The 15463-nt window shown below is 45.6% G+C and overlaps 1 protein-coding gene across 3 annotated transcripts in view; it reads right to left on the bottom strand.

Moving 5' to 3' along the window:
• Window positions 1-15463, bottom strand: part of LOC147701168 (peripheral myelin protein 22-like) — a 154556-nt gene that overhangs the window by 57098 nt on the left and 81995 nt on the right. The window lies entirely within an intron of this gene.

Below are 15463 nucleotides of genomic sequence, written 5' to 3'. Positions count from 1 at the left end.
CTGACGTAAGTTTTTGGACATAAGACGTCAATAAGGATGTCACTAGGAAGTGATTGTCCTTTCAGTGCTCATTAGAGTTCTATTACTAATCAAAACATAGCAAGCGGGGCTTTCCCAGGTTGCTGGGTTTTATCTTGTTGAAGAACTCGGAGTGTAATCTAGGAATCTAAGATAGTGGCTTCTGCTGTGTCATCTACTGTAATGAGCTGCAGAGGCGAGTTTCAGAAATATGGCTGAAAATATGGCTCTGATCGTTTATGCCATTATAGGGGCATGAATGGATTATAGCCGTGTAGGGGCATAAGGTCACAGTATTGATTGGGGTCCTAGATTAGAACACGACAAAAGGATATTCATGATATGTCATTTCTTGTGGGAGAACACTCAATTGAGTAGGATCACACTCACATTGTATTATTGTATACTTCACAGATCTCCCTCCCCTCAGTTCCTACCCTTCCTTCCCCCGCTAAATTGCCCTAACAGTCTGTGTGTGTTAATAATCCAGACTTGGGTGTTTCAAAGGTGGGCCCCCTTTGAGCATCAGCAGGATCCCGCGGATTTGGAACGGAGGAGCCTGACAGAATTTTTGGCCCAAGAATTCAAGTTCCTCCTGGTTGTGCTGAGATTAGGGATGGCCACCTTAGAGGATGTCATGGCGGCTCTGGTCCTGAATCAGGCAGAGCTGGCTGCCTCACGTCAGGAGACAGCTGCCTTGCACTCTAGAGTAGACAAACTACAGAGAATCCCATTCAATGCAAGGGGAACCCAACACCCAACATCAGTAGTAGTAGAGATGCCTGTTCAAATACCGTCGGTCCCCCGAGAGGTTTTATGGGGATATAAAAAAGGTACAAGTCTTTATGACCCAAGTGCTACTCCACTTCATCTGCAAGCTGAAGATGTTTGCAACTAATCAAGCCCGAATGGCTTTCCTAATCACCTACATGGACGGTGAGGAAGCACAGGTTCCCATTGTACGGAGAGACAACCCTCTTCTCTATGACTGGGATGAATTCAGGGAGGGTTTTGAGAAAACTTTTGATCGTCGGGCTGAAACCTTCTCCACGGATTTAGTCAGTTACCTAAATAACTACCGAAGACGAGTGGCAGAAATGGATTGTCCAGAAGCCAAACAGTCGGCCATTTTCTATCAGGGGCTCACGGAGGAAGTGAAGGATGTTCTGGTCCAAATTGACCCCCAGTTCGCACCTGTGCGGCTCTCATAGAACTCACCCTCCGATTGGTTCACAGACTCCGGGACGCAAAGGAGAACCCAAACGGAAAGAGAAACACGTCCCGATAAACAACTGAGCCTTTTTCACAGATAAAACATCCACGAAACCCGTGCCAATGGAAATCGGGATGGTGAGAGCATCACTAACGCTTAGTGAGAGAGATCATCACCGCAAACAAGGCTTATGCCTTTACTGCGGGAAAAGGGACATTTCCTTTGGGAATGTTCCATTAAACCAAAATACGGCCGATCTAGATCAGGGCAACTGGTCACGGTAACAGCTGAAAAGGGGGAGGAAAACTGCAACACTTAAGGACACAGGCAGGGATATCCACAAGCAGTTGTATTGTCCCTTCAGTGTATCTATTTGCCTTCATGGAAGCGGAAATTTTCTTTATTTCCATAGTTCTAAAGATCAATCAAGAGAAAAAACAAATACGAGCCATGGTGGATTCAGGAGCCACCAGATGCTTTATAGACAGGGAGGAGGTGCTGTGTTTATGTGTGTTTTTCTGTTCACCCGATATGTGGGAAGGGTATGCCCAGACGTCGGTCCGGTGCTCACTAAGCCACTGGAGTCAAGCTATCCTGGCTGTAGACGGCTGATAGCCATAAACCAGTCCTAGGATGCTTGATTCCGGTCCAGGAAGACATGGCTTGGCAGTTCAGGCTGGACTGTTCACATGAAGCACAGGGCCAAGACTGATTTGCATATGGCCATGTCTGAACTGGGGTGGCTTGGTGAGCAAAATAACGATGGATTAAACCAAGATCTGTGACTGGGGGTGAATGTTTTGCCATTGTACAACATTCCGTCCATCATCTTGTGCGTTTTGTGTTTAGGAGTACAACTGATCCGCAAGCACACCTCAGAACAAGTGTACGCCGTCGATGGCAAGGAACTGGAGTCAGGACCAATCAAGCATAGCACCCCGGATTGTGAACTCACTTATGACGGATACCATCAAGAGTGATTATCTTTCAACATCAAACAAGCTCTGCAGTACAGGGTAATACTAGGTCTTCCCTGGTCACAGAGGCACTAGCCTACCATTCAATGGGCCAACAAGACCTTACAGCTGCAATCCGCATACTGCCAGAACCACTGTATTCAAGTACTCACCCGGCCATCGAGAATACTGGCTACCAGACATCACATAGCAACAATGGCGGAAAAGAATGTGGACTTGCCTGCGTGTTATGTGGCATACGAAGACATCTTCAGCGATACCAAGACAGAGGAACTCCCACCACACAGAGACTATGATTGTTGAATAGACTTGGTCCCTGGGTCAGTGGTTCCTTGTGGGCGGATACATGCCCTCACTGTACCCGAGAAGTTGGGACTCATCCATCCGTCCAGATCTCCGGCAGCCTCTTCCCTCTTTTTTATCCCGAAAGCTAACAGGGATTTAAGATGCTGCAGAGACTACAGGGAGTTAAACGTGATTACCATAAAGAACGAGTACCCGCTTCCCTTGATCCCTGCTCTATTAGAGCAGGTGCGAGCAGCAGGCATATACACAAAATTGGATTTGAGAGGGGCTTATCACCTTGTCTGGATGCACAAAGGCGTTGAATGGATGACCGCCTTTAAAATGCGGTATAGCTTTTTGAGTACCTCGTTATGCCCTCTGGGCTATGTAATGCCCCTGCGGCGTTTCAGTTTTTTCTCAATGAGGTCCTAAGGGAGTACCTGGATCTCTTCGTTGTTGTCTATATCGATGAAATCCTCATATATTCTACAACAGAGGAGGAATATGTTGTCCATGTGCGCCATGTACTGCAAGCACTGCGCAAGTACGGGTTGTTTTCCAAAATCACGAAATGTGAGCTCCACGTGACCACCGTGGAATTCCTAGTGGTCATGCTCACCCCCTCCGGTCAACTCATGGCAGGGAGGAAAGTTAAGGCCATCATTGACTGGCCATCTGCTCGCAACATAAAGGAGATCCAGAGTCTACTGATGTTTGCAAATTTCTACAGGATGTTTATACGACAGTTCTCGGACCTGTTTGCACCCCTGACCAAATTGACAAGTAAAAAGACACCGTTTCTGTGGACCGAAGAAACTCAGAAGGCGTTCGATCTCCTAAAACGGGCCCTTTACGCCAGCCCCGGGTCTCACACATGCCAACCCGGATCTACCGTTCATCGTTGAAGCCGACGCATCCGAAGTAGTAGTGGTAGGAGAAGTACTCTTGCAGCGGTATGAGACGAAAGGTTACCTTCACCCCATCGCATTCATGTTCCGGAAACTGAACACCATGGAGCGGAACTACACGATAGCAGAGAAGGAACTCCTGGCTATCAGGGACGCCTTTCTGGAGTGAAGACATTGGTTGATGGGGGCAGTACATCAGGTGACAGTTTACTCGGACCATCGCAACCTTCAGTTTATGCTCGCCGCTCGCCACCTCACTCCACGTCAACTCCGGTTGATGCTGTTTTTTGCCGAGTATCATTTCAATGTTACCTTCAAATCCAGCGTCGTCAAGATAATCTCGCGCTTCAATACGTCACTCCAGAAAGTTCTTTCATAGAACCTAGTAAGGTACTATGTGCTATACAAACTGATGATTTCCTGCAGAAAACTAGACAGGGGATACAGTCCTTTACCTGGAGAAGCGGGCTCAAATGTCATCCGGTTTGGCAGATGCGACAAGGCCTCCTCATGAAAGGCTAACAAGTGCTAGTACCTACTAGCAGCCTAAGCAGAAACGTGTTTTCTTAGTGTCATGATCTCCCATGCACAGGACACCTAGGAGGTTCAAAAACCCTGGAGAAAGTGCTGCAACAATTCTGGTGGCCAACTGTCCCCCCAGACATTCTATCATGAGTGAGAGAATGCTCCATGTGTGCCCAAATGAAAACCGACCATCAACAAGCCCAGAGGCTGCTACAGATCATGCCCACACCCGAGACCCTGTGGGAACGGTCCTCGTGGATTTAATAGTGGGTTTACCCAAGGATCAGGGAAATACAGCCATCATAGTAGTCATTGACTATTTGTCAAAGATTGGTAATTTCATCGCGTGCAAACAAACACCCACAGCAGGCCAGTTGGCTAGGCTATTATTGATTAACATTGTCCGGCTCCATGGGCTTTCCAAAGTTATTGTATCAGACAGAGGGGCCCAATTCACAGCCAGCTTCTGCAAAACCTGGTGCTCCAAACTGCAGATCACTTCTTCTCTTTCCACGAGCTTCCACCCACAGACTGATGGCCAAACTGAGAGGTTTAATCAAACCCTCAAACAATTCCTTAGGTGTTATGTCGATACTAATACTGACGCTTGGGTGGACTAGTTGTGGGTAGCGCAGATAGCGTATAATAGCGCCAAACAGTCTTCCACACTACACGCTCCTTTTTTCAGTAATTATGGGTTTCACCCATGGTTCACTCCCTTGATCATTCCCAGTACAAATACCAAACTTCCTGATTTACGCAAAAGACTAATGCTTATGTGCAAAACACTGTTAACGACATGTAACAACCTGCTCAAGTCTAAAGAAAGGTCCAAAGCCCAGGCTGATAAGCATCGTAGACCTGGTCCTTCGTACAAGAGAGGGGAATGGGTTTGGCTATCAACAAAATACATAAGGTTCAAGAAATACAGTGTGTTTAATCCGAAGTTTATTGGCCCATACCGTCTGATCAAACACATAAATCCAGTGGTGGTTAAACTGAGGCTGCGAGCTCACTTCCGGATACATCCGATGTTCCATGTGTCACTCCTGAAACCTTCATGCTGCCCGGTAAGGAAAAACCTTGCTCCCATATGGGTTCAGAAGGAACAGGAGTATGAAGTTCATGGGATTCTGGATGCAAAAAGGGTGTGGGGGAAACTTTGGTACTTGGTAGCCTGGAAGGGCTATGGTCCAACAGAAAACTCTTGGGAACCTTTCCAGGCGGAGCACACACCTAGATTGGTGGCCAAGTTCCATTGCTTACACCCTGAGAAAACGTCTGGCAGTAAGTGTTATCCGGGAGGGGGATGTTCTGTCATGATCTGGTTGCCGGTTACACACTAACTGCCCTCCTCGCGTGAACCTGGCAACAGAGAACACGTTCCTGAACTACACTTCCCAGTGTGCAATGCCGGTCATGCATCACGTGACTCGGATGCGACACTGGACACAAAGATAAGGGAGGCGGAAACCAGCAAACGCCGCAGATAATTAGACCGGATTTGCCCGTAGCAGACTTCTCCTACGGTCAACGTTTCATATGTGTGGTAAGAGTGCGAAAGCACAAGCTTCCAAACCGCTGATAATGCAAGAGGAAAGGTGACGTGTTCACCATTTCCCCAAGACTCCTTTGTTGGCAGAGACCTGCACTCTGGAGGTCTTTTGCAGTGGAGCGTATAGGCGCCTTCTGAGGGGCCAGTTGAGTAGCATCTGTTGGGGGCGTTGTCGTCACATGTGGTGCTGGTGGGAGTGATGGGTGGCTTTTGGGTGTTGAAGCTGTTGCAGATCTGCTAGATCTTGTGATGGAAGATAGTGCTGAGTTTGTAGCCAAGGTCTTGGGAGGGTGCCACATCTGTGGTCTCGCAGTTGGGTGTCACGGTCTGGGTGCCGGTTACGCACTAACTGCCCTCCTTGCGTGAACCTGGTAACAGAGAACACGTTCCTGAACTACACTTCCAGGCGTGCAACGCGGGGAACACATCACATGACTCGGATGCGACACCGGATATGGAGATAAGGGTGGCAGAAACCAGCAAACACCAACGATAATTTGACCGGATTTGCCCGTAGCAGACTTCTCCTACGGTCAACTTATCTTATGGGCGGTAAGAGCGCCAAAGCACAAGCTTCCAAACCGCCGTTAATGCAAGAGAAAAGGTGACGTGTTCACCATTTCCCCAAGACTTCTCTGTTGGCTGAGACTCGCATTCTGGTGGTCTTTTGCAGAGGAGCTTAGGTGCCTTCTGAGGGGCTTGGGATTTGCTTTCACACTCACGTTGTATTATTGTATCCTTCACAGATCTCCCTTCCCGCACTTCCTACCATTTCCTTCCCCCGCTCAATTTCTCCAACAGTCTCTGTGTGATAACAATTCAGACTTGAGGTGGTTCAGAGGTGGGCCCCTTTTGAGCATCAACATGATCCAGAGGATTTGGAGCAGAGGAGCTTAGCATTGGGTCTGGCGAACTCCTTGATGATGGTCGAAGAGTTCTTTGATGTTGTGTGCATTGGCCTTGATTCTTTCTTCGATGGCCGTTTTCTTTGTGGTATTGATGAGGATCTGGTGTGCGGTGACGGTGGCTTTGAAGGCTCGGTGGGCTTCCGGGGTTTTGTTGTTCCTTATCTCTTCTTGAGCCATCTACAGTTGCGTCTGGACACGTTAAGGGTGGCAGTAAACAAGTAGCTTTCTTGGAGTGTTGCTTGCCAGTCACTTTCTTGAGGGGCACTAGTGCGTCAAAAAATAGGAGATCCATTGGTGGAGGTGGCATGCTGATGTATTGGTGTCTATGGATGAAATGAAATGAAAATTAAACTTATATAGCGCGTAACTACCCTGAGGCCTCGCAGCGCTTTAGCTAGAACCATTCAGGCAGCAGGGCAGGGCGCTAAGCTCTTGCAAACAAATGCGTTTTTAATAGCTTTCTAAAAGCTGTCAGGTTGTTATTTTCTCTCAAGACCAACGGAAGAACATTCCACAATCTTGCAGCATTGTGCGAAAAAGAGCTACCACCCCAGCTGGATTTTTTTACTTTTGTGGTGGTGGCCAGATATAGCACACTGGAGCGGAGAGCTCTAGAAGGGAAGTATGGAGTGACCAAAGGGAGCATGATGGATGGACCTGACTTACGAAGAGCCTTCTGAACCAGGCACATAGATTTAAATTGTATCCTGGGCGCTACCGGGAGCCAATGCAACTTCTTCAGGGCAGGTTTGGCCGACTGCCAGCGAGGAATCTGAAAAAGTAGTCTGGCCGCACAATTTTGAATAACCTGGACTTTGGTAATTGTAGCAAGGGGGGCTCCAAGGTAAAGTGCATTGCCGTAATCCAGGCGTGAGAGAATCAGGGCCTGGACCATGACTCTCCTCGCCTGGAACGGCAATAGAGGGAGAACCTTCCGGAGCATTCTCATAAGTCCGAAGCACGTGGCAGAAGTCTTAGTAGCCTGGACAGTGAAATCAAGTGAACTGTCTAGCCAAACTCCCAGGCTCTTTATCTGGGGTTTGGGGGGAGAGGGGGACCTAGACAGGAAGGCCAGATGGGGTCAGGATGGTAGGTGAGGGATTACCCAACAGCATGACTTCCGTCTTTTCCCCGTTTAATCTGAGACAGGAAAGTTCCATCCATCTGGCGACAGCCTCAAGGCATGGACTCAGAGTGCTAGACGACCCCATAGCATTGTTCAAAGATACCACAAGCTGAGTGTCGTCTGCATAGGAGACAATACGGCCGCCAAATGGATGGACGATCTGTGCAAGGGGCCTCATATAGACATTAAAAAGTGTGGGGCTCAGGGCAGAGCCCTGAGGCACCCCACAGCTGAGTGGCTGTTTGGCGGAGGTAGCTTCCCCTTCAAAAACTTGGAAGAAGCGTTCCTCTAGGAAAGAGGTGAGCCATAACAGTGCCAAGCCCGACACTCCCATGCCACTAAGACGGTGTAATAAAGTGGCATGGTTAACCGTGTCGAACGCGGCACTGAGATCTAGTAGTATGATGGCCGCTTTTCCTCCCTGGTCCAAAACTGTTCTAGCCTCCTCAGTCACTGCTAACAGAGCTGTCTCTGTCCCATGTTGAGGACGGAATCCAGTTAGAGAGGCACATAACAAATCATTGGATTCAAGATGTTCCACTAGGATGTTATTAATGTGCTTCTCCAGCAGCTTACTCATCCATGGCAACAGAGAGATGGGTGTCAAAGGTGTGGTTGTGCAGAGGGAGGCAGTGAGATGTTCTTCGGTGATCCTGTTCCAGTTGTGGCCGGGGAACAGTTGGTGCGGTGGTGTACATTGGGTTTGGTGAAGGCGAAATGAACGCAGTTGTGGTCAGTCCAGAGGAGTTCGGAGGTGTGCTTGTAGGTGATGTTTTCGCTGACAGGATAGATGGGGTAGAGCGTATGTCCTGCTGCATAGCTGTGAAGTAGTGTGGCTCACTGGTTAGAGGCGGCAGACCCGAGAGCAGAGGACGGCCCGGGACCAGGGTTCGATTCCCGGCGCGGCAGGTTTCTGGACCAGGGTCAGCGGACTCGATAATTCTCTCGCCTCGGTGCCCACTCTGATCAGCGATCACACTCGGCAACTCTGGGCACTAGCCTGCCTCATCTTCACTAACGGCCCCACCAGACCGCCGGGGATGCCTGGTCTCACCCTGGAGATACCCATTAAGGGACCATCTCTCAGGGAAGCCAGGAAGGGTTTCGCAGCGGTCGAAGCGCCTTGGGACCCTACGGGTAAGTAGTGCGCTATATAAATGCCTATACATTTATAGCTGCTTGAGTCCGATGCTGGGGAGGTTCTCCAGAATTGCTGCAGTATTCTGGTCGTTGGGGTTGTCCCGGTGGAAGTTGAGGGTCGCCGAGTAGGATGTAATTTGTGGATGTAAGAGACTAGGGTGCAAAGAAGTCGATGATGCTGTTGGTGAAGGAAAGCTCGGGCCAGGAGGTCAGCAGATGAGGGTGCCAGGGAGGGTGGTGTTGGGGTTGGTCTAGACCAAGTGGAGATGTTCCATGGTTGTTGTTGGGTCGTCCGAGTGGGTGGCCAGGCTATATGCCCAGTAAAATCTCTTAGCTCTAGTCGAAATGGCTCCTCAAAATGTTCTAAGTGCAAGGAATGTGAGCATAAAAACTCATATGATGGGAAAAAAAAAATAAGGGAACACATCACATGTGAAACCAAATATGTAGTTTATATTTTGGAATGCACCATAAACTATGTTGGGAGTACCAATAATAAAGTGAAACTTAGGGTCCTACAACATTTACAGGCCATGCAAAATTGTGACTATACCTACCCCATAGCAAAACATTTTTTGGACAAACACAATGGTGACATTGAAGAGCTACATTATTACGGAGTGAAACACAGCAAAGCAGAAAATAGGGGAGGTAACCAAGAACTGACCTTAAAAGAATGGAATTATCAAGTTGTTATAATGGGAACAGAAGCTCCCCTGGGACATAATTTAGATGTAGAAGTTTATATTTAGTAATGAAATGTATTTCATGAATTCCAACCTTAATAGAATAATTTCCCTCTTTTATATTCTACGTCTTGTTTACATTTTATCATGAAATTTGAATTCCTGTAATTATGTGGTGTTTTTATCCAAAATAGAGAAAGAGAGAGAGAGAGAGAACTCTGCAATCTCTCAAGTCACGCTGCATTCTAGGCGTTACTAGAGGTCCCTCCCAAGTAAGATGCAAAAGCATTAGAATTGTTTCAGAAACCTGCAGTTCCACAAGTCATTACTAGATGTCCCTCACTAGTCAGAGGCAACTGTTCCAATGACCTTTACCAAGCTGAGGGGCTGTGGCTTTAACACAAACACAGGGGCATAGGAAGGGGGGTGCAGTGGGTGTGGGTTGCCCCGGGTGTCATCCCTGAGGGGGGTGACAAATTTGCAAAAATATGTATTTTATTTTGGGGCTCACAACTCTTAAATAAAAAAAATGTAGTATTCAATGTGGGGGGGCGGAAGGGGGGGTGACAAGAAAATGTTCCAATGACCTTCACCAAGCTGAGGGGCTGTGGCTTTAACACAAACACAGGGGCATAGGAAGGGGGGTGCCGTGGGTGCGGGTTGCCCCGGATGTCATCCCTGAGGGGGGTGACAAAATGGCAAAAATATGTGTTTTTTAAATAAAAAATTATTTTGGGGCTCGCAACACTTAAATAAAAAAAAAATGAGTATTCAATGTGGGGGGCGGGGGAGGTGACAAGAAATTTTCCACACTGGGTATCACCTCACCTTGCTATGCCACTGCATATACCTACACACTTTTTCAATTCAAATGATTTGCGCTTGTTTTCCCTAGGATAATTTAATTTGCCAAAGCTTGTTTGAAATCTTGTAGCAGCTGTAAGATCTAGCAAATTAAGAGGCCCGGGTATAACTGAATCATGAATTTTATTGTATTCACCCATATCTGTATTCTTAAGAGGTTTATAACTGACCTATATTAGGATTTTCCCACTATTTTAATTTTGTTTATTACCTTAATAATGTATTTATGGAGATTGATTTATAAGTGTACTTTTATGATGTTAATTAATCGAATAAAGTGGTCAGAACTTAACTGAACTGAGTCAAAATTACAGATGTCAACAAAGTTCTTTATTTGTTGACAAAGTAAGTGATACTACCCACCTATACATTGGAACTAACAGTCTCTGGTAACTACAAGTGCCACTAAATATCTAATTTCAGCTTTATATATTTAGGTGGGTGTGGGAGTATGTGCAATCAAGTCTTTTAAAGTGAATATTTCATAGTCTCAGGTTAAATACTAGGATTTTTTTTCTTAGGAAATTACAGGAGATGTAAATAAGGAGAAAGTAAAAGATAAAATTACAAAAATTGGCTTTAAGAAGCACAAAAAAAGTTATAGTTTGAAGGCAAATTTTTCAAACCAGTAGTTGCCCCTATTTTATTGTGTATCTCTATGACTTTTCCACAATTCTGATAAATGAGTGAGAGTGTTGCAGAAACTATTCAAAATTTTTTGGGAGTGACTATAACATGAGAAAGTAGAGAAATTGTTTTTAAAACTTATGAAAAAGGTGGACAAGTCTCTCAAATTCTGCACAATTTCCTAATGTCTCATTATTTACAAAATCTTCTTTCAAATCTGAGCAAAGACAGCATTCTATCTGCTGATACAAGATTTACGACACATTTTATGCTAAAAAAATTGATTTGTTTTACTCAGACAACTCCAGTGTTTTGTTGCTCGAACCTCTCAAAATGCACAAGATATTACTCCCTTTACAACAAAAACTAAGATTGAGACACATCTCCGTACCCAGGATCCCTCCCAAAAGCACAATATGTAACAAACAAAGGACCATGGACCCTGTTTCAATAATAAACAATCCCTCTGCAGAACAGTCAAAGAGTATGTGTGAGAGATAGCAGGCCTCAGAGACAAAACAACAGAAGGATCTGGCAAGGATGATCGTCACCTGATGCCTATACAGTTCCAATATGAAAGGAAGCTCCCTAAATCAGCAGGATGCCCAAGACCAGTCTGTGCAGCAGAGGACCTGTTGAAAAATAGCCCTCTCTGAATGTTCCTCCTATTTTTCTGAACTTCTTTTAGTAGGCTTTAGGATTCTGGGCCCTTCACAGGGGCTGACCATTGCTCTATTGCTGAAGTGCATGTGCTTTTCTCCTAACCATGGTGACATTGGTGTATACTCATTTGACATAATTAGTTTACTTGTCAGCACATTGTGAAGTAGTATACCATATACCCAAGGCATGTTATCTAAATGTTACTAGTGGGCCTGCAGCACTGGTTGTGCCACCCACACATGTAGCCTTTCAAACCTGTTTTAGGTCTGCCATTGCAAGGCCTGTGTGTGCAGTTTACTGCCACTTTGACTTGGCATTTAGGAACGCTTGCCAAATCTTAAACTCCCTGCTTATTACACCTACATCACCCTAAAGGTAAACCCTAGGTAGCCCTAAGTGCAGGGTGCTGGGTAACTAAAAGGTAGGACATGTACGTTAGGATTTACATATCCTAGTAGTGACAAACAGGTAACTTTATTTTCACTACTGTGAGGCCTACACCTCTGTATGTCTAGCACTGAGAATTCCTTAAACCACTTTAAAGGTGTAATTCTTGAATATAAAGGACTGAATTATGTTTTATATCTTTGGAATGGTAATGATAAATCCTCTTTAATGGTAATGTTGGGTTTACTATTACTATTTTAAACATGGCACTTTTAGAAAGTGGAATTTCTCTGCTGTTACTGTTCTGTGTGCCTGGCAGCATGTCTCCACTACATGTCTGGGGAGGGTGACAGGTACACTTTGTGCATTCCCTCTAGACAGCCACATGCACACAGGAAGGGTCAGTGTGACGGAACTCATCTGCATTCTGATAGCTCTTCCTGGGCAGGAAGAGAAAGGGGGAGCTGACACTTACAGCTGAATATGTAGTGTTCTGTTTCCCACACAAAGGGCTGATTACCCCTTACTGATAGTCTGGAGCCATGGCTGGGATGAAAGGGAAACCTGTGCACTTCAAGACCAGCTTTAAAGTCACCCCCACTTCAAAGTCACATTTGGGTATAATTACTGGGTCTCTGACCCTACCAAGGTAAGACACTTCTGGAACTACAACTGCACTTTTGTAGGGACTGCCTGTGCTGAGTATAGAACTCATTGCTGGACAGCTGACCTGTGAGGCCTACTTTTCTCCTGTGTTGCTCTGCTGCTCTCTGACTCTACTGAAGGAGAGCTAGACTCTGCCTTTTTCTCCAAGTGTGCTCCAAGTGCTTGTTGGCTTACCTCCTGTTTCTAGAGATTCAGGGATATCAAAGTCTCTATCCCTGCTCTTGTGCCTGGTTCACTGGGAGATACTTGAAACAAGGACATCCACACATCTCCTGTCTGAGTGCAGCAGAATCTGTGCATCACCCCGATTGCAGGAGTAAAATTGACGCTTCGCAGCCAACGCAGTGCCTTGAGAGCCCAATGCATCTGAACCATGCATCACCACTGCAGCAGCTCAGAGAGATTGACGCATCCCTCAACTGCATGAAGAAACCCAAGGCATCGCTTTACGGAACCTACACATCTCAGCCTGGTATCTCGCTAGCAGGACCGATGCATCGCCATCCCTGTGTAGAGAAGAATCGATACATCTGCGACCTGTGGGTTTGACATTGATGAATCTCACAATGCACCTGGCTGTTGCAATGTTGCAACCAGTAAAGGTACCTTGTTCACCGGGGCTTCAGTGGGTCCTGTAATCAGCTGGTGCGCCATTGCAGTCGGCCAGAATTTTTACTTTGCTCCAGTCCAGCACGACCTCAAATAACCCCAAAAATGCTAATTGCCTCTAACTGCTATTTTTCACTATATCTTTTAAAATTCATATCTTGTCTTTTAGTTGTTGGATTTTTTTCGTTTTGGTCTTGTTTGTTTACAGAATATAATCGTCTATTTTTCTAAACCTGTGTGGAGTCTTTTTGTGGTGTTTTGATTATGTTAATGTTTGTGTGTGTGTGTGTGTCTGTGAGAGTTGCAAAAATACATCGCCTAGCTATCAGAGGGTGAGTATAGGTAATCTCCAAGTGTGTATCTGACTTATACTGGGTGCATAGTCTAACCATCAGAAGCCCAATTCCTAACAGGACTCCATGATGCATTTTGTACGGAACCGTGGGAGAGCCCAAGAAATGTGTAAATCTATGAACAAACTGATCAGAGAGCTAACTGTGTAAAATGTCATCACATATGAACTTACACTTTAATGTATTGGAAATAGACTGCACAGAAATAAACAAAGAACTCTATGGAAGATTATAAACTGCACAAAAAAGCCATATGGATAAACAGGAATTTATTTGTATTTCACCATCAACAGATATCCTGGAAAGAGTGCCGGAAAACTGCTTTTAACAAATGTTCTGCTACTTGTGCATAGATACATATAGTTTCAGAAAAGAATGAGCCCATGAAAGTTGGAAAATTAACTATTGTTTGGATGGGTATTGTGCATTGATCTAGATGCAAAACAACCAAGGATTAGTCTCTGAGAATTTGACCTGAAATGCTGTGTCTTAGAGTCTATATAGTTAGGTCCAAATTGATCAAACTCTCATGCAACACAGCAAGGCACCTTCTTGTGCTGTACTACATGAAAGGGAGAGGGCAGGAATGTGCCATACTTAACATTATATGGTGCATTCCTGTCCTGTCCTTGCTCTGGCGCACAATGTGCTGCCTTGCACCAACACAGGCCAACCCTTTTGCCGTAATGCTAGGGTGCCTACGTTGTAGGCAAGAGTGCTTTTGTGCAGGAAGGCACTCCTTCCGGCACTAAAACAATCATCTGAGCCTTTTTTCTTTTTCTATGTGATCTGCAGAATTCAGCACACATAGAAAGAGGAAAAAACTAGGTGTTAGCAAAATATGTTTTGCCTGAAAAAATGGGACGAATTTTGGTGACTCCGCATTACTCTCGTAACGCAGAGTTGCAGATAAATTATGCCAATCGCCACGTTTTTCTCACATTGTCAACAAAGCAGGAAATTGGAGAGAACAAACGAGATTTCACATCCTCCTAGCATGATTTTTGGTTGCTATGAGGCCATCCAGAGTGATTTTTCCAGTGCAGGCTATTTTGGGCAGTCGTGCCCGCTCGTTGTCTTTAGGTTGCTGCTCAAGTAGATAATCTAGTCGAGCAGCGGCAAAATCAAGTTGAGTAGCTGCACCCTCTAGCGTGCCTTGTGGTGCCATCCATGATGATTTTTCAGTGCAGAATATGCGCTTGGAGCTAAATCACAACACTAGCAGCACAAAGAGCCTATTTCCTTCCATTGGCAGAACTCTGTGGAATCTTGCAGGGTATTTTGTAATCCAGCAGAATTCCATGGAGTCAAATTCTGTGAGTTTTGCACATTCCCATAAGACACGAGGAAAAATTAACACTGATGTTAAACCTGGGAATGGGCCAAAATCCATGGGTGGATGCGTGGGAACACTCACACCCCACCCATGAAACCCCTCCCTGGCACAGAGCAGCGCAAGCCAGTGATTTGCATTGCCTTGCATTACTCCAGGTTAACCAAGCACCCCAGGGACACCAAGGTGACCGTGCGTGGCTTGGTAAATCTGACTTTAGTGGTTCATTGCTTTTGAATTACCTTGTGTGATTCAAGGGCGATGCAGCACTGTGATAAATCTGCCACACTGTATGTGTGCTCATGCTTATATATCCAATTGGAAATATTTAAACCCCTTATGGATATTACGCAATAATATCCCTTTTCTCCTCCTTATCCTATTAGACTATATTTTCTCACCACTGTCTAAAAGTAATTCTGAATAAAAAAAAATCTTGAATTTAAAACATTGCATACAAATTGGAAAACTGATTAAGCTTAATATTTGATGTAAATATAACTGCAAGAAGACACTTGCTCTGGCAAAGTAATGATTTGGTTAGATTTCAATTCTAATCTCTTCTGGTGAATAATCCCTCAGTATCTCTGCCCACCCCTGAGACAGGGTTGAGATCTCTG

Source organism: Lissotriton vulgaris, chromosome 7 (genome assembly GCF_964263255.1).
Source record: "Lissotriton vulgaris chromosome 7, aLisVul1.2, whole genome shotgun sequence".
Classification (NCBI taxonomy): Eukaryota; Metazoa; Chordata; class Amphibia; order Caudata; family Salamandridae; genus Lissotriton; species Lissotriton vulgaris.
The sequence above is the reverse complement of the archived record's forward strand: the minus strand, read 5'-3'. Positions and strand labels throughout refer to the sequence as shown.